Source organism: Carassius carassius, chromosome 10, assembly GCF_963082965.1.
Source record: "Carassius carassius chromosome 10, fCarCar2.1, whole genome shotgun sequence".
NCBI lineage: Eukaryota > Metazoa > Chordata > Actinopteri > Cypriniformes > Cyprinidae > Carassius > Carassius carassius.
The window spans coordinates 34879954-34899009 of record NC_081764.1 but is presented as its reverse complement, the minus strand read 5'-3'; the positions used below and the strand labels follow the sequence as shown (position 1 = coordinate 34899009).

At 38.9% G+C, this 19056-nt stretch overlaps 1 protein-coding gene across 4 annotated transcripts in view; it reads right to left on the bottom strand.

The window, feature by feature from the left end:
- The window catches only part of LOC132152217 (zinc finger E-box-binding homeobox 2-like), a 71339-nt gene that overhangs the window by 49994 nt on the left and 2289 nt on the right, over positions 1 to 19056 (bottom strand). The gene's annotated exons all lie outside the window — the stretch shown is intronic.

Sequence of the window (19056 nt, the reverse complement as noted above, 5' to 3'; positions counted from 1 at the left end):
TCCTGAGGATCTCTTCTGGCTTTCAGGTAAAGTTGGTTGCGTTCCCTTCACCAAAGAGCCTTGAAAAGAGTCTCTCTCTCCTGTCAGGATTCACCACCTGAGACGGATTTCGCTCGGTTCGCTCATGCGCGCTGCGCAGAAGGAGTGTAAAGGCACTTTAAAAGCTCATCAGGCGAGTGCTGTACTTGTAGGAAATACCTTATTCATGACGGAACAGCCGAGTCGAGGTAATGACTCAAATCAAGGTGGCCTCGCAAATGTTTAAATCTACAAGGACCGCGAGAGCATGAATAATGCAGAATAATTTGCATCTAAATGTTTTAAGTGTTCTTTATTCAAAAACTAAAATGCGGCTTCGATTAAACTTTGATGGGTGGAAGCTGAGACGCAGGATCCCGAATCCCTCTTATTTGTGGAAATTATTAAGAGGAGCGATAACAACAGGATGAGCGGGACTACCAATAAGTATTAATTAAGTGTGAGGTATTCGACACGGCCGGATACAGACACACATGGATAAAAACACAACCTGTGTGTGTGATCACTGTCATGCATTCATGCATTTGCCGGAAGCTTTTATCCACAATGTGTTCAAAGTTACAGTTGCACTCCTGCACTGTGTTTGTGTGCACATGAAGGAAGCTGATGAATATTAAAATCAGCTTACCTGCTGTCGATTTGAAGAGGACAGATCCACGGCCGATCGATCCGCAGTGCCAGAGAGAGACAGAGAAAGAGAGAAAGAGGGTATTGATTAATTTGGTGTCTTGTGTTATCTATATCCTTTGTAAATGCTCACAGAGAGATCTCACAGCCAGATGACATTTAAGACGCGAAATAAACTCTGATGGACAATAAAACTGATCCAGAGAGAGAAAGTCTGTTTCTAAAACTCAACAAAAACGCAATACCATGACTCTTTAGTGATCTGGGTGATCGTCACAGTCATGTTTTATGATCCTGCAGCTGCAAATGGTGCATCTGATGACTTAGCACACATGATTTAAGTAATAATTGAAATGCTTCAGTTATTAGAGAGAGAGAGGGAGAGAGGGAGAGGGAGAGAGGGAGAAACAGAGAGAGAGAGAGAGAGAGACAGAGAGAGAGAGAGAGAGAGAGAGAGAGAGAGAGACAGAGAGAGAGAAAGAGAGAGTGAGAGAGCAAAAGAGCGTCTCACTGCAGGCTCTTTTGCTCGACTGACCCCTGGCCACTCCACCATAATTATCACTGCCTGATTCTCATTCAATCTGCATTTAACCCACATCTGAGGTCAACAGCATCTCCACCCTGAGACACAATTACAACACACACACACACACACACACACACACACAGTTATTCTACACAGCGCATGTGATGTCATGTGATGATGTTTATAGTTTGCCACTGGGTTATTATTGTTAACTACAATTAAACTAAAACCATAACAAAACATTTAACTACTTGAAATAAAATAAATAAATAAATAAATACACAACAAACAAACAAATAAATAAATGAATAAATAAAATTTCAGCTAGTTGTCAGGGCAATATTTCTACTTTTTGTTTAGTTTAACTTGAATTAACTAAACTAAACTAAATACATTAAATTAAATTTCAATAAAATAAAATACATTTTAATATTTCCGCTAGTTGGCAAAGCAACATTTCTCATTATAGTTTAGTACCAAAACAAATAAAATAAAATAAATAAAACAAAAACTTAATAAAACCTATAGACAAATTAAAAAAATATATAAAAACTAATTAAAAACACAAAAACGTCAACTAAAAACTTTAATAAAATGTAAAAATGTAAAAACTATAATACAGTAGTATACTAATGATACTAAACTTGCATTTGTTTGCACTCATTCAGATAATGCAAAGCAATTACACAACTATCAGAATTGCCACTCGACAAAAATATGAATTCAGTTCCTTAAAGTGTTTTTTTGTTTGTTTGTATTTTTCTTTTTTGCCTTTATCTGCACACACACTCATGGATTTGCTCATTGTGACACAAGGAGGAGACACACCAATGTGCGAGAGACATGCATCTATTAAAAACCAATGCGTGTCAAAAACAGACGAGAGGGAGGGGAAGACACTTCATTCTGGTCCATGTGTTTCATTTGTACAACGTGTTACTGACGACTCACAAGAGTACAGTAGAACACAGACCAGCCTGCACACACACACACACACACACACACTTTACCATCCGCCCCCAGAGGTGCATGTTATCGCCCAGAGGTTTCCCTTTAATGGTGTAAGTTATGCTTCATCTAAGCATCAAGGTTTTTAAGAGACATAAAAATAGACACAGATGAGTCACTAGTTGTCAGACAGTAACAGAGGTTTAAAATGAACCTGGATACATTGTAGAAATGCTTTTGCTTTTTATTGCTTTTTAGTTTTTGTTTTATCAGTTTTACAAGAATATTTTAGTCATTTCACATTTATGTTACTTGCCATTTCTTTGTAATTCTTTGTGAAATTTCATAACAATTTCTGAGAGAAGTTTCAAAAGTTTCAAAGTAAATCCTACGCCAATTATTTTCCAATGCCGCAGGTTAAATCTCTGATGAAAGAAGTTTGAGGTAATATTGAGATTTCAGACTTAAATCACACAAATTTGAGCACAAACTGAGTCGCTTTTGAATCATTAGAACAGATTATTCTGAATAAAAACGTCTGGGGAGAACTCGTACACTGTAAATAATATCTGCAAAGATGTAAATACAACAAAGATTACTGGAATACATTTTACAAGAAATACAATTTTAGTCTTAAACATTTAATGTGTCACTTTTAGTTTCTTTATAATTACTTGTGCAACTTGCAAGTGATTCTGAGTTTCAAGAGTAAATCCTATTTATTTATGTATTTATTTATATTTACTGTTGCACCTCGGATCTTTGATGAGAATTGTTTCATACTGAGATTTCTGACTTGGATCATGCAAATCTGAGCACTAGCTGAGAAAATACACATCTGATATAACAAGAGACTTTTTTGTCAAGAAAGCCACTCATCGACTGAGATATTACAAACATTTCACGTGCAATGCTTGTTTTCTACAGGCCTTGGACTCTTGACACATTTCCAAGCCTGGAAGAGTCTCGTCTCTCAGCGTGTGATGTGTTCATTTCTAGAGAATAATCCACGATAAGGTCTTTGTGCTGTGTGAAAGAGCAGAAAGCAGCGACTGATGGCTATCTGAGAACAGACAGAGAGATAGACAGCAAACAATCCAACAGAAAATACCACCGAAATCAGTCGGATCTGATCTCCAGCGATATCCAGATCCGACTCTTTGTGTGTTTTGATGCCGCAGATCAGAAGCGTTTCAGTCCTCAGATATCTGCTCTCATTATCACAGGTTTGAAGGTGTGCTGACAGAAAGCGAGCGAGCGGAGTGACCGCTGAAGGCGTGTGAAAGAGTGAGACGCCGTCGCACTCCTGCGAGAATGTTCTGTGAATGAGAAGACATGATGCTAACATATGTAATTAATTCAGCAGCTCCATACATATACATGCATGCAAGTGATCTGGTCGAGCAGTCATCCGTTCTGCGGGCGAGGGGCGGATAATCGGGCGTTCCTCGCACACATCTGCCAAACATTGATAGCAGATGTCAGTCAGTGAGCGAGCAAGAGAACGCAGAATTAAAAATGCAAGCATCACCAACTTCTGCTTGTTTACTTGCTGGAAAATGAACTAGTAGGATAGTGCTCGACAAATGCCAGCAAACCAGGCCGAGTAATTGCATGCCTCCCTCTTTACCACCTGCTCTTCTTCTTCTTCAGGTTTTAGGATCCTGCTTTCTCGTGCTCTGTTTTAATTCGACAGCACAAAAGCAACACCGCGGCGAACGTTGCATTTCTGTCTGTTTGCATCAGTTTTCGCTTGCATAATTCATTTAAATTAGAGCAGAAGCTTGGCTGAGTAATAAAACCCAGTTGGGCTGCGCGACGGTGTAAATGAAATGTGAATATTTTACTGATGAAAATGCAGAAATGCTCTTACTCCACTTTCCTGCATTATGAATGGATGGCTTGACGAGCGAGGAATGCTTTATTGTCTTTTCTTGACGCACTAAAAGGCTCCGGCGTATAGAGACCGTTCTCACGGCCGATGCATCAAACATCTTTTTCTGGCCGCTCTTCTGCAGACGGTCACACTGGGCAGAACGAGCCGCTCACGTGTGCAATAAAACACCCATGTCAAGAGAAACAGCCACCCAGGACCTGTAGTGTGAAACACACACATGGAAAATAAGACAGGGCTCTGTTAAAACTCATCTGCCCTGAAGATGTAATAAAATTGACATATTGATTCCTTTGAATTTACGAATGCTGTTTCATAAACTCCATTTCCAAAGCTTAGAGCTCCGTCATTTTCCCCCCAAATGGATCAATTATGTGCCCACGTAATCCAGTTACCTGTGAAATCCACCAAAACTCGCCCGTACCCGCCTCCCTCTCTCTCTACAGACACACACTTCATGCCGTGTGTGTGTGTGTTCTGGGCTGCTGTCGGTCTATCACACACTGAGCAGGAGCTCATGCAGGATTAGGATGAATTATGCTCACCTACATCTACGGCGTTTGAAAAATGCCCAGAAAAGGAACTCAACACAAGTTGTTTTACAGCGTCACATCCTCAGTGCGATTCTACTCTTTGCTTTGGCTCTGTAGTGTGTGTTCGAATCTGGGCCTCTGGAAAGCAAATTAAAATCAGAATCCTACAATTCAGAAAGTTCTACACGGACTCTTGCAAGAAATCTGTTAAACAAATATGATAAAGCCTCACAACGCATGCACAGCCATTCAAAAGTTTGGGGTCTATACAATTTTGGTTTGAAAGCTTCTGCTCACCAAGAATGTATATTTATATATATATATATATATATATATATATATATATATATATATATATATATATGATCAAAATTACAGTAAAATTTTGAAATATTATTGTAGTTTAAAACATCTGTTTTCTATGTGAATCTCTGTTAAAGTGTAATTTATTTTTGTGATGCTCCGCTGTATTTTCAGCATCATTCCTCCAGTCTTCAGTGTCACATGATCTTCAGAAATCAGAATAATATGATGATTTACTGCTCAAGAAACATTTCTGATTATTATCAATGTTGAACACAGTTGTGCTGCACAATATTTTTGTAAAAACTGTGATGCATTTTATTTTTCAGGATTCACGGATGAACAGAAAGTTCTAAAGAACAACATTTATTTGACATTAGGAATGTTTTTTTTTTTTTTGCTGTCACTTTTGATCAATTAAATACAACTTTGCTGTAAAAATGCATTAATTTCTTTAAAAAAATCTTATTTACTCCAAACTTTCAAACAATTGTGTACATCAGATATGTCACCAATAACGTGATATGTTAGCAAAATTAAATCATAGAAAGAACTAAGCAAATCCGATCTATGACATTAAAGAAGCAATGTGCATTTAGGAAAATGCAATCTATAAGTTTCATTGGCAGCCATAATAATAACACCTAGTAAGCATAAAAAAATAAATAAAAACAATAATAAATATATTTAGAATCTGTGCCGTATTAAAAAATTATAATAAATAAATAAATAATAAAATAAATATGTCATGTAATCCTTCACATGCAGAACACAAGGCTCCTATGCTACAGCAAATCAACTCATAACTAAAGAGAAAGATATTCATTTACCTCGGTTACACAAAACCCATGCGTGTGTGTGTGTGTGTGTGTGTGTGTGTGTGTGTGTGTGACAGCTGCAGTATGTTGGGCTCGTAAAGGGTCACTACGCTCTGGAATACCTGTCAGATCACACACAACCCAAGCAGTCGAGTGACTCCAAGAGGAATAGGATGAAATCCTAATAAAGGGAAATTCAAGGAAGCATTTGTGTGTGTGTTTGTGTGTGTGTGTGTGTGTGTGTGTGTCCGCTGTGTTTGGGGTCTTTGGAGATAAGGAGCAGTGTGTGGGCTACATTTGACATGCTGAACAGAAGCAGCACCTTGACTCTCAGAACACAGCAAACACACAGCACTACACACACACCCTGACACCCAAAGAGAAGCGGAGACAATTTGTCACACGGCTGCAAATGTGAGCGCTTCTGTGGCCAAGAACCACGGACTAAACTGAGCAGTGTGTGTGTGTGTGTGTGTGTGTGTGTGTGTGTGACTCTCTGCACAAGAAATGAAAGAATAAAAATGCTAAAGTGTCTGTGTGTTTTCTTTCTGCTAACACATTTTTTTGTATAACCAATGTATAACAAAATAAGTATCTACATGCGTATCTATCCTTTCATAAACATACAAGCCTTAAATACAGTGATTTACAGTCTCTTCATGTCATTGTGTTAAGATACACTTAAAACAAAAAACAAAAATGACTGAAGTATGCTTTACAAGAAAATACTCTTTTAGCCTTTCCACTTCAACATCATTTCACATTTAATTGAATGCGTTATAATTAATTGTCAAATTTATAACCACATTTAAAGTTAAGTACACTGTAAAAAAAATTTAGGAAGATTATTTGAGTAAGTTTTACAAGAAAATACTACTTCAGACTTTATGCTTTGACAATTGTGTTTAATTCAATGTTATTTGGCATTTTCTCTAATTCTTTGTGCAGTTAACAATTTTTTCAAAATAAAACCTACAGCAAGTTTTTTTTTTCAGTGTAGAAAAGCAAGCATTATGTTCTGTAAAGAAAGTCATGAAAACATCAGTTTTTAATTAAGAATGCACGACACATTTTGATGTTTTGTTATCTAACACAATGACATTTGGACATTTTAAGTGACGGAAAACTCAACAAGATCAGACTCAGTAGCTCAAGTAAGAACTGGACGAAGCTCTCGGAGCAGAGATATAAATCTTCCTGTAATCAGCATTTCCATCTGACGAGCGCTTGAGTAATTAGAGCCGAGAGAGTTCAGATGAAAGTCCAGACAGGCCAGAATCCACTGCTGCTGGATCTCCTCGTCTTAGAAAGCGCGGTGGCTTTATTACAGTCTCCTCGCTGAAGACAGCAGATAAACACTCTCTTGATTGGCTGAAAACGTGTGTCAGAAGAGACGAGCTGTGGGTCTGAAGCATCAGCCGCGGTAACTGTGCAGCTCTTTGCCTTAAAACACTTCAAATATTTAGCAAACACATTCACAGTGCATGCTGGGAAAGGCGCGGATGAGTCTCGGCTGAGCCGCCGTTATAAATCACCTCATCAGAGAATGAAATTAACACTGATTCTTGCAGGCAATTTCTCAATTTCCAATGCTAATTATGCTTTTCTCTTTACTTTTAAATTCCGTACCACCTGTTTGGGGAAAGACATCTTAGTCGGCAGAGATGGATTTAATCACAATTTTAATTAACCGCCGTGTACACGAGGAAAAGCGGCAATTATAATGCAGATGAATGATGATTTTTCCACATTAAATTGTTTTGTTTCTAGGTTATGTTGATTGCATAAATACCGTCAGAGCACAGTTTTTTATGTACTGTAATTTAGTAATTGTTTTGCATTGCAAAAAAAAAAAAAAAAAATCTTAGACTGACTGACTGACTTTAATGTAAATTGTTTAATTCGGTTAACTCTGTGTGTGCCAGACCTTCTGTCTGAAAACATCACCAGCTTTGCAGGAGATCCTAACAGTGTTCTTCAGGATTTCTGTTGGCTTTTATTAATGTCCGTCTGATAAACACAGACACACTCTGCATCTGAGGTTCAGACACCAAAGTCCAGTTCTGCTCCGTCAGTGTTAAAGTGGTTAATGTTCAGGTGAGCTGCACCTGAGACAAACCACTCTCCTCTCAGTCTGTGCACATGTGAAGGATTAATAAAAGTGTAATAAAGCCACACACAAAGGCGTTTCTCTCTCTCCTCTCTACTCCTCTTGGAGGATTTGAAGCATTTTCACGATGAACTTGCCGAGTATTTGGGCTTTGTAGTGTGGCAGAGACAGAACTGGAGCAGATATTCACTAAAACTTTCAACACTTCAGGACTTATCTGTGCTCTCTAAAGCTGCACTGAACAATATTCCAGAAAATAATTGCGCAGTATTACCATGTCAAACACAAACCTTTTCATCCTTTATTTGGCCAAAGCGACCTAAAAGAAGCTCTCTGCTGTAATGCCTTTCTCAAAGGTAAGCGCTATTACAGTTCCATGTTCTCTCTCTCTGTGTGTGTGTTTGTGTGTGTGTGTGTGTGTGTTTGTGTGTGTGTGTATGTGTGTGTATGTGTGTGTGTGTGTGGTAACTGATGCAGCTTTTGATCTATAGTATTGTGACTACAGAAAAATGTTTTGTCAAGACTGATGAAATAGAAAATATTCACACACACACACACACACACACACACACACACACATTAAAAGTATGGCTACCCATTGAAGCCTATATCTCCATCCAATAATCTGTTCTGTCTTTTGATTTTACAAAGTTTTTACAAATGAAAATCCACAAATTCCATAAATTCCATGAATTCCATAAATTCCATAAATTCCATAAATGATAATAAATCGACTTGCCACTGCACATTTCCCACTGAAAGAAAGAAAGAAAGAAAGAAAGAAAGAAAGAAAGAAAGAAAGAAAGAAAGAAAGTCTCTGCTATAAAAAAGTTTGGAGTCTGTACGATTTTTTTATGTTTTTTAAAGAAGTCTCTTCTGTTTATCAAGGTTGCATTCATTTGATAAAAAAAGTAATATTGTGAAATAATATTTTAATGTAAAATAACTATTTTCTATGTGAATCTGTGTTAAAGTGTAATTTATTTCTGTGATGCTCCGCTGTATTTTCAGCATCATTCCTCCAGTCTTCAGTGTCACATGATCTTTTTTTGTGTGGAAACTGTGATACATTTTATTTTTCAGGATTCACAGATGAATTGAAAGTTCAAAAGAACAGCATTTATTTGAAATAAAAATCTTCTGTAACATAAAGGTCTTCACTTTCACTTTTGACAAATTTCACGATAAATCAAAATGAATAAAATAAAAAATGATTTAGTAATTCTCATTGGGCCATATTCAGGTCAGTTCTGTAACCCTCATACAGTCAAACACATATAACAGAATTCTCATACCACAAGCAGATGAACTCTGATGACGGTCACTGAAGTGTGTGAATACAAGGAAACCTCGAAACAACAAAGTGTGTTTGTTCTTGAATTTACACCCATAGCTCAGCGACCTGACGTGTGTGCAGCTCTCACACCTCTGAACACACACGCTGACCCCAAACACCCACCACACACACACACTCTGGCTGTCTGTCTCTCTGCTGTCAGCTTCTCATAGCTTGACTGAGTTGATTTGATGCAAATACCTCCAGGGCAGAGTCCTGCGACTGATGAACACTTACGTCAAGTCGATTTGGCACCGTCGGGAAAAGGTAACCTCTGCGTCGGACAGGGAACTCACACACACACACACACACACACACACACACACACACAAGGTTAAAAAGACTGTGTGTGTTTGTGCTAATTGCAAACGAGACTGTCTGCTATTGTAATAGAACTGCCCACTCCTCTCAGAAAAGGCAGAGATGAATATTTCATTACTTTAATTACTGAGAGAAACGCTTTCACCGGCCGTCCCTTCACTAATTATGAGCACTGATAACGTTTGTGAAGTGTGACTGCTCCAAGCAGAGCTAAAGACACTCAGAAACAACTTACATAAACCATCAAATCTCAGTGTCAGCGAGCGTTTCATTCACACAGGAAAGAGAAAGCACGAATAAAACTCATAATAAAATAAAATCTCAATTGCAAATCATCTGATGGTCCTCCTGTCAGAAAGCGTTCTCACATTCTCCCAAACGACAAAGTCCACAAAAGCAAGAGATCTTAATATGAACTCGTCAAATAGCAAATGAACGGTTGGCCATATTCATTTTATAGCTCTACGCTCTTACTGCACGACAGCTATTGACTAGTGGATGTTCTCCTGAGAAACTAAAGCTGAATCTAAAGCGATGAAATTAATGTTTCTCTGGGATTGGAGTGAAACACACAGCCGCTCGTCTGAGTTCATTACACCAGGTGTGAGTTGTAAAGCATTAACAGTGCCAGTTAACTTCTGTGATGCACACACACACACACACACACACACACACACACACACACACACACACACACACACACACACACACACACACAGGGGCAGGTGAAGTGCAGCCGAGGGGCTCGTCCTGTGGAAAGGCTGAGGACACGCTGTCTGTATGATTAGCCCAGCTCTACCTGAGGAGGTGTTTGTTTGACGTGTGTGTGTGACAGCGGTGAGACATGGCTCTGACGGCCGCTGAAGAATGAGGCTTTATCTGCAGTCAGAGTCCATTAACCACAACACACACGCCAGCCTTCTGGATGAGGAAAACCAGTGTGTGTGTGTGTGTGTGTGTGTCTCCTTGGCACACTTTTACCTAAGGTTAAAGCAACAACCCAGCACAGCAATTTCAACAATTTCCTGAGCTGTGCTGATGGTGAGATGATTAAAACACTAAATACAGAACCGATGTCAAAATCTCACACATCAAACATATCAAACACACGGACTTCTCCTTTTCTGAAGACTCATAAACAGATGAGGGCTGATATGATAGTTTAATAATCGTCATCTCCCCTGTAGAAGTGTGTGTGTGTGTTGGGTTCCTGATGTCATGATCTGATATCTACACATCTCTTATTGATTGCTTGACCTTGCCAGAAGAAAACCAGCAATCATCAAAGAGAGAACAGCTTCTCTCTCTCTCTCTGTCTCTCTCTCTGTCTCTCTCTGTCTCTCTCTCTCTCTCACTTCCGGTGTGACGTGTGACTGCTGAGTGTGAGAGGAGCGTTTGCGAGTGAATTGGAGCTTGTGAGTGAATTCTTTTTTTTTTCTTTCTTTCTTGTATGGGTTATTGTTAAGAAGTGGTGGTGTATTTGTTGGTTTGGGCCGCATGCTACCGTGCTTTTTTTGCGGGCAGCATGACGGCCCCACGTATGCAAGGTTTGAGTAAACTCACGTGGCGCCATGGAGTAAAAGTGGCGTCTGCGGTGAGCGTGGAAGACTGTTGTCTAGCTGCAGGAGAGGTTGTTGGGCGTGGACATATCATGTCGGCCTCCAGAATGAACAGTGCCATCGTCATCTTTCTTAGCTCCATTGAAAAGGCAAATGAGCTAGTTGAGTTCTCCCACTTTCTATGCCATCAAAAAAAGTTTTGTTGTCGAACGTTCCGCCTTTCATTAGCGATGAAACTTTGGTGAGAATTTTATCCCGATACGGAAAATTGGTCTCACCTATTAAAATGATACCGATTGGTAGTGGATCTCCTCTTTTGAAATGTGTGGTTTCATTTAGGAGATTCGTTTACATGATCATAAAAGATGATGAGGATTTAGATCTTTCAATGCATATAAAAGTGGACGAGTTTGATTATGTCATTTATGTTCCCAAGGACAAGATGAAGTGCTTTAAATGCGGATTAGCGGGCCACTTGATCCATGCCTGTCCTGGTAAAAATACGGAAAACGGCGCAGCGGCTGATGACGTTAATGTTAGTGAGCCGGTCTAGGCTGGTCCGTCAAATGCAGTTCGGCTGCGACAAAGACGGGTGCGGCGGGGACAGGTTTTATTGAACATCAAAACACAGGGGGCTCTGGTCAGGTCAAGGTTCCAGAGTGTGGACCAAATGGATGCTCCATCCAAGTTCTTTTTTAACCTGGAGAAAAAGAAACGGTCAGAGCAGAGTCATCCATGTTCTGCGCTCTGAGTCTGGAGGTTTATTGACAGACTTTGCGGACATTCGCAAGAGAGCAGTTGTGTTCTATGAAAACCTGTATAAAAAACGAGCTTGGGCCAGAATACAGGAGTGACAGCGATTTTTACAGCGACTTACCCCAGGTGTCTGCGGAAGTCAATGCTGAGATCTCTGGTGCTTTGAGCATGGGCGAAATGTACAAGGCTCTACAAGGAATGGAGTCTGGAAAGGCGCTTCGGGATATTTTAGAATCTAGACTGTGGGTTAATCTCATTAGACCAGGAGAAAGCATTTGACCGTGTTGAACATCGCTATTTGTGGAGAGTTTTAGAGGCTTTTGGGTTTTGTCAAAATTTTATAAATTGTATTAAAGTTCTTTACAGTGGCGTTGAGAGTATTGTGAAAGTGAACGGTGGTTTATGTGCTCCTTTTAAAGTTCATAGAGGTTCATAGTCTGGTATGCTCTACTCTTTGGCAATAGAGCCACTTTTACAGCAAATACGGGTCAAACTTTATGGTTTATGTTTGCCAAACTGTGTAAAGAATCTTACATTGTCAGCTTATGCCAACGATGTCATAATTATGATTAGTAGGCAAAGTGACATCCAAGTTTTGTCAGGTTTACTTAAAACTTTTAAAGGATTATCTTCTGCCAGTGTAAACTGGAGTAAAAGTGAAACCTTACTCTTAGGTGAGTGGGCAGGTGGGAAACCAGATCTCCCTAAAGGGTTAGTTTGGGGAAAATCAGGTTTTAAATACTTAGGAGTGTATATTGGTGATGAGTTAACAGTGCAAAAGAATTGGGAAGGAGTCATTGAAAGAGTGAAAGGCCGCCTGGATAAATGGAGATGGTTAATTCCAAAAATGTCATATAGAGGGTGTATATTAATTATAAATAATTTAGTTGCTTTTTCAATATGGCATAGGGTTGCATGTATTGACCCTCCATCGCATCTGTTAGTAAAAATCCAGGCAATTTTAGTAGACTTCTTCTGGGATAAATTGCATTGTATCCCACAGAATGTTTTATTCTTGCCTAAGGAGGAGGGTGGACAGGGCTTAATACATCTTCAAAGTAGAGTAGCAACTGTTCGGTTGCAATTCATTCAAAAACTTCTTGGTTCAGCTGAATGTAGATGGTGTGCTGTTGCATATGTGATTTTACGTAAACTTGAGAATCTGGGACTAGATAAAACTCTTTTTTTACACTACCCACTGAAACTGAACACTTCTGGATTACCACTTTTTTATAGGAACCTCTTTAAGGTGTGGAGTCTTTTTGTTTTAAAAAAAACAGAGGATTCAGAGTCACTTCATTGGCTGTTAGAAGAGCCTTAAATCCGCGGAGCACGTCTGGATTTGTCTGCCAGTGGACTGTACCCAGGGCTTAACAAGACACTCACTGAGAGTAAAATCATCACTTTGGGACTGTTACTGGAAGTATCAGGAATGGATTTCATGAATGATGAAGCAACGGCTCAACATCTGGAGATTCGATCAACCCGTCTAGTTGCACAACTGTTGGTGAAGTGGCAGATGCTCCTTAATGCAACAGAAAGACTTTTGTTGGCTGAGTATGGTGATGGTCGCTGTGAACCAGATCCTGAAGACTCTTTTCCTTGTCTGTTTCTTTCACCGAATCTAGAAGAGGTTTCTGGAGTGTTTTTAAAAACTGTTCAATCCCTGTGTGTAGATATCTTTTCTTGTTCTGGCAGAAGTTTGTATAAGTATTGTGTTGTTATTTTTAACAAAAGATTGTTAAGTAAGAAAATTGATACTCCATGGCGCGATTTTTTTAAATTGAATGTAGACAGAAAACCTGAGTGGAGAGCACTTTATAAACCACCGTTGACAAAAAAGACAAGTGACTTACAGTGGAGAATTCTTCATGGCGCTGTCGCCGTCAATGCTTTTATTTCTGTTTTAAATCCTGAGGTTGATGCTCAATGTCCTTTTTGCACTGAGAGAGAAATTGGCTATTTATATAAGTAGAAAAAATAAAGTTGAGCAAAATTTGGGACCGAATGTAGTAGCAATGTTTTCAAACATGGTGAAAGCAAGAACATTGATTGATTTTGTTTATTACAAGCAAATGGATGATCTCATAACCTTTGAAGTTATTTGATGTTGCAACGAGGCTTTGTGTTCTGTATCTGAAGGTGATTTGTTTTTTACACATTTATTGTGAGTTGAGGTTGCTCTTAATATTTATGCAGAGTGTAATTTAATTGTACTGTGAGATGTATTTGTAATAAAAGTTTTGTTAAAATTCAAATTCTCTCTGTCTCTCTCTCTCTCTCTCTCTCTCTCTCTCTATCTATCTCTCTGTGTGTGATGTCTTTATACAGCCAGTCCTTGAAAGAAAGAGTTTATATTAGGAATATATAGTATATTTAATGATATTAACTATCTAAGATGTCTATCTATCTATCTATCTATCTATCTATCTATCTATCTATCTATCTATCTATCTATCTATCTATCTATCTATCTATCTATCTATCTATCTATCTATCTATCATCTATCTATCTATCTATCTATCTATCTATCTATCTACTACAAACAAATAAATATATAACAAACAAACAAACAAATAAAGTAATTATTTAATTAATTAATTTTATATGTTTGTATTATTTTAATTGTTATGTACTATTATTTTGTTTGTATGTTTGCAAATAAATAAAGTACAACATATCATATTCATGTTTTATCGTATAGTGTTGGGGATAGAGTGCATGTATCTATGTATTTATGACAACGTCTTTAAATATCTCAGACATCAGACTTTAGAAAACATCTTTAGAGATTAAATATCTCATTGTTTCCTCGACAGAACGTGGCCATCGAGCTCATCCTGCTAATTTATACACGGCAGCGTGTCCAGATGACGACACGCGTGTTTCACACCTGAGCAGCACACGAGTGCCAGTCACACCAGCCCTTTTCTTGCAAATGAACATGTTGACACCTGAGATGTTGTTGTTTTTTTGTTTCTTCATGCAGAATCTTGCACACATTATTATGATGCACAAACAGAGACAATGGGAAATGAATCGTGCCTGAGATCTGAAATGAGCCGTGATATTTCTCTGGTCTGATGCATGAGGAGCGCCTCGGTACGAGAAAACGAGAAGCGCACGCAATCAAACGGCCGACCAGACCAATGCTTTAATGCAGATGGACGGCCAGCGAGCTTCATATGACGTTTGTGTGTTTAGATACAGTGTTGTCCCAGGTCCAAAACTAACACTCACTTGATAATTGCAAGTAAAACTTGCTTTGGTGAGTAAATTAAACACCTATTAGTTGCCAGTGGCTTGTAAGTACATTAGAAACTGTAAACTGCAGATGCAATACTCTGATCCTCACTGATGTGAGTGATTCAAGCCAAAGACATCTACAGCTTCATTTAAATGCAAGTTTTAGTTTTCTTCTAAATTTGAGGCACGATGTGCAATCTTCCTCACATTAGAGCAGCAAAACTAAAAAATAAGCGCATGACTATGAAGTCATGTCACTTCGACACACACTGGACAATACACAAACACCTCATGATCAGAAGAAACTTCATCCAGCAGCAGATCTGAGCTTTCCTGCTCTCAGAGACAGACAGACCATCTTTGTGCTGTTAGTGTGTTATAGAGGCCAAACCTGACGAGGAACACGGGTTATACGCCTAAAGAGCGAATCTAAACAGATCAACTACCCAACAACTTCAGAATGAGTATATAACTACAATGAAAGAAAAATCACCAATGAGATCTGTTTAATATACTTTAGACAACAAAGAGATAAAATAGATACAAATCTTATGTTTTTTCTCCTGAGGAAAGGCCTCAATGATGTCTCAAGATTTGCCAAGACATTGCTCTTGATAAAAACTCAAACATTTCTAAACAAATTCTCAAAAAAAACAAGAGATCCGATCCACTATCTGCACAGGGAGCACAATAGTGTGCTGGAACATAAGTGTGTGTTACACAAATATTCAGAAACTTTACTGTCCATTTAGAAGGCAACTATTAGAGAAACGCCCATTCTGAATCTGTCCTGTTAAAGCTACATAAAAATAACAAAATATAACAAGAAATACCAAAATACTGAGATCTATAACTAAATGTAATTATATATGTAATTGCATATATCAATAACATATCACTTAATTTTTTAATATTTTGTTATTTATTATCAGTCATTTATTAAAGAAATGTCCCATGCTCAATAAGTTGAGCTCGATGCACCGCATGCGTGAATCTAGCTGTAGAAACAAACCACAAATGCCTTGACAAATGCACTTACAGTCTGATTTTTCCACGCTCGCTAAGTTACTGATCATGCCAAAAATGATATTCCTGAAATCTAAAAAAAGGTAATTACAAATGCATTAAATTATCTAAACACACACACCTGTTCCAAACTATTCTTACGTCTCAAAGCAACTGTGTCTCACACAGATGATTTTCTCTTAAGTGTGAAAGTGTGCAGCCATGAATAGAGCAAACACGCCGCTGCGTAACACTATCTCTCTCTCTCTCTCTCTCTCTCTGTGTGTGTGTGTGGGTCTATATAAGGGCCGTAACCAGGGAGGCCCAACAAACATTCACAAACACCTCAGTTATTTTGCTCTCGACACCCACCCTCTTCTGCCTTTATTCTCTGTTTTTTTCTCTTCTGTCGCTCTTCTCCCTTTTCATGCGCGCCTTTCTGAAGCTGAATGCAAATGCAAGAGAAAGAGAGAGAGAGAGAGAGAGGGCTGGGTTGTGATTAAGGAGAAAGGGTCGTGTTCTTTGTTTGGCCCTCGGGGGATGTTTACCGGTGGAGACGCGGTGGATGTGATATGAAAGGCAGTCGGGTCAGCGCTGATGTGAGTGAAAGTGAAGTCACACCTAAGGCATTTCCACAGAGCTCTGGGTCTGACTCCCCCTCGCTCCGACAGGCCAAAATATCTTCAGAGACGCGATCGCAGAAGAAACACGACCATAAAATACAACTTAAACTGTGCATTTGTCACCTCAAGGAGCTGGAAAGACCCTTAAAAATGACTTTCAAAGACATATCTTAGTGTAGTCGCATTAAATAATTACTCTGACGGAGCATTTAGATTCATTCGGTGGACTTTTTCACATTTTCTTGTGAAAGAATAAGTTTCCACAAGAGTTCTGTTGAAAGGATTTATAATGTGTTAAATGGAGCTGAGAGATCGTATTGCTGGAATACAGCATTATCCAATTAGATCAAATATTCAATAAACAAACACAAGGGGCGGAGCATGTTTGTGATTGACAGGTGCTTCAGCTGTGTGGAAATCTGCAGGCGCATATTAGTGATGCATTTTTAAGGGGGAAAAAAAAGAAGAGCTAAGAAAACTGGCAAAAAAAAATGTATACATGTTTTACTAATAGTTATTTCTTATTAAAATCATTTCAATATATTATTTCTATGTGTTAATTGATTTATTGATTAAATATTGTAAACTCTTTTAAAAACAACTCTTTTTGTGTTGTACAGAATGTTTGGCAGGAGATTCTTCCATGGATCCACACTCTGGATCGACACGACCAGTTCAGTGCTAAAATAATCCTGCAAAGAACCCTGAAATGATAGAGACAGACTAATGCACCGCTACTAACTAAAAATAATTCAAAGCAAAACTGGACGTTTTTGCCCCGACAACTCTTCAATGACTGTGAGCCTCTCTCACACAACATATAAAGAGCATAGATAATATAATCAAGTACAAATCACACACACGAGAGTCCAAAAACAAGCTCAGAAATGCCGTGTGAACTAGAAGGAGATCAGAGAACGCTCAGATTTGAGTTCCTCTAAAACTCTCTCTCAGCTCGTCACAGTGGAATCTGAAGTCTGAGAAACTAAAGGTGCACGCTCACGCTCGGTTCACCTGAAGCACATGTAAATGACACGTATAAGAGCTGACAATCAGCTGTGAGCAGCCCTGCTCCTCCCAAACACAGGAGACAGAGGAGGGGCCGTGCGGCATAATGGGGGCGCAGAAACAGTTTAGACTGGGCGGAATCTGCCATTGTTGGGGATGAAAGAGCCTGAGCGAAAGAATCGTCCCCCTCCTAATTCAGCAACGACGGCTCAGCTGCCATAATCAAACACAGAGGCTTCTCCTCGCCACGCAGGAGCTTTTCCAAACCTGAAATGATGTAATCAATCTGGCTGAATGCACCACGAGGAGCACGTCTTTGTGCTGCAGGAAACCTGTGAAAATATGCATCTTCGGACACCCCACGGCCGTCAACTGCTCCGGAGGAAGTGAATCTTCCTGTAATTTCAGAGCACTGAATTTGTGAAAGACTTCCCGTGCATGCATGCACGACAAACAGAAAAGACTTTCCGCATGACCTCTGACATCAGATTTGCTCGCATGAAATCTGCTCCTCACACACTACAAATTGTACACAAAATAAACAGTCACAAGCAGACTGACTGCACTGAGCATTCACAGACAGCAAAGCGTCGCAGCTGGACTGAAGTTTAACACAAGGAGAAGGAGCTCTAGACGACAGTGTCTCGTCTTTGAATCCAGCGACTAAACTCTTCACACATCAGATTTTTACTCTACGGTTAGGGCTTTAGCTCATCAGAGATCTGAAGCTAGATGTTTGCAATTAATCTGACTGAACTAAAACTTTCCTTTCCCACAGAAAATACAGCACGTTCAAACATACAGCAACATGCAAAACTGGACACGAATCTGAATGATAAAACACTACACAATGCAAAATTTGCACTGCTTGATTATTTTTTAAGCAAGATGCAAACATTTCTATAGAGTGCATGCAAATATATACGCTTATATTAATTTTTGAAGCATGTACCTATGCTAAATGTCTTAGCACACCTGAGTTCACCTGGACACGCTGAATCCAGCAGGTGTGTGAGAAACACACGTTACACCCTTCATATTTCTCTGAGCTCAAATCCATAGTCTTCCAGCATCAATGAATATTTCATCTATGTCCTCATTTTACACGACTGTCACTTCATATCAAGATGCATTTTTTTTCAGTGGTGCATTTTTATTTCTACATAAACTGTTCATTTAGTATTATCATGCATCCGCGTTCACGAGCTCCGCAAATAATAAACACAAAACTGGACATTGCATATGAATACTTCAGTACCGTTATTTTTATGCAAATCACTCACATGTTGTATTAAAAACACAAACTAATATGCATGGACTGTAAGATGGTATTTCATAAAATTGTATGAAATGCATTATTAGTCATACGCAAATGTAAGAATTTAAAATTTAGTAGGACAGAG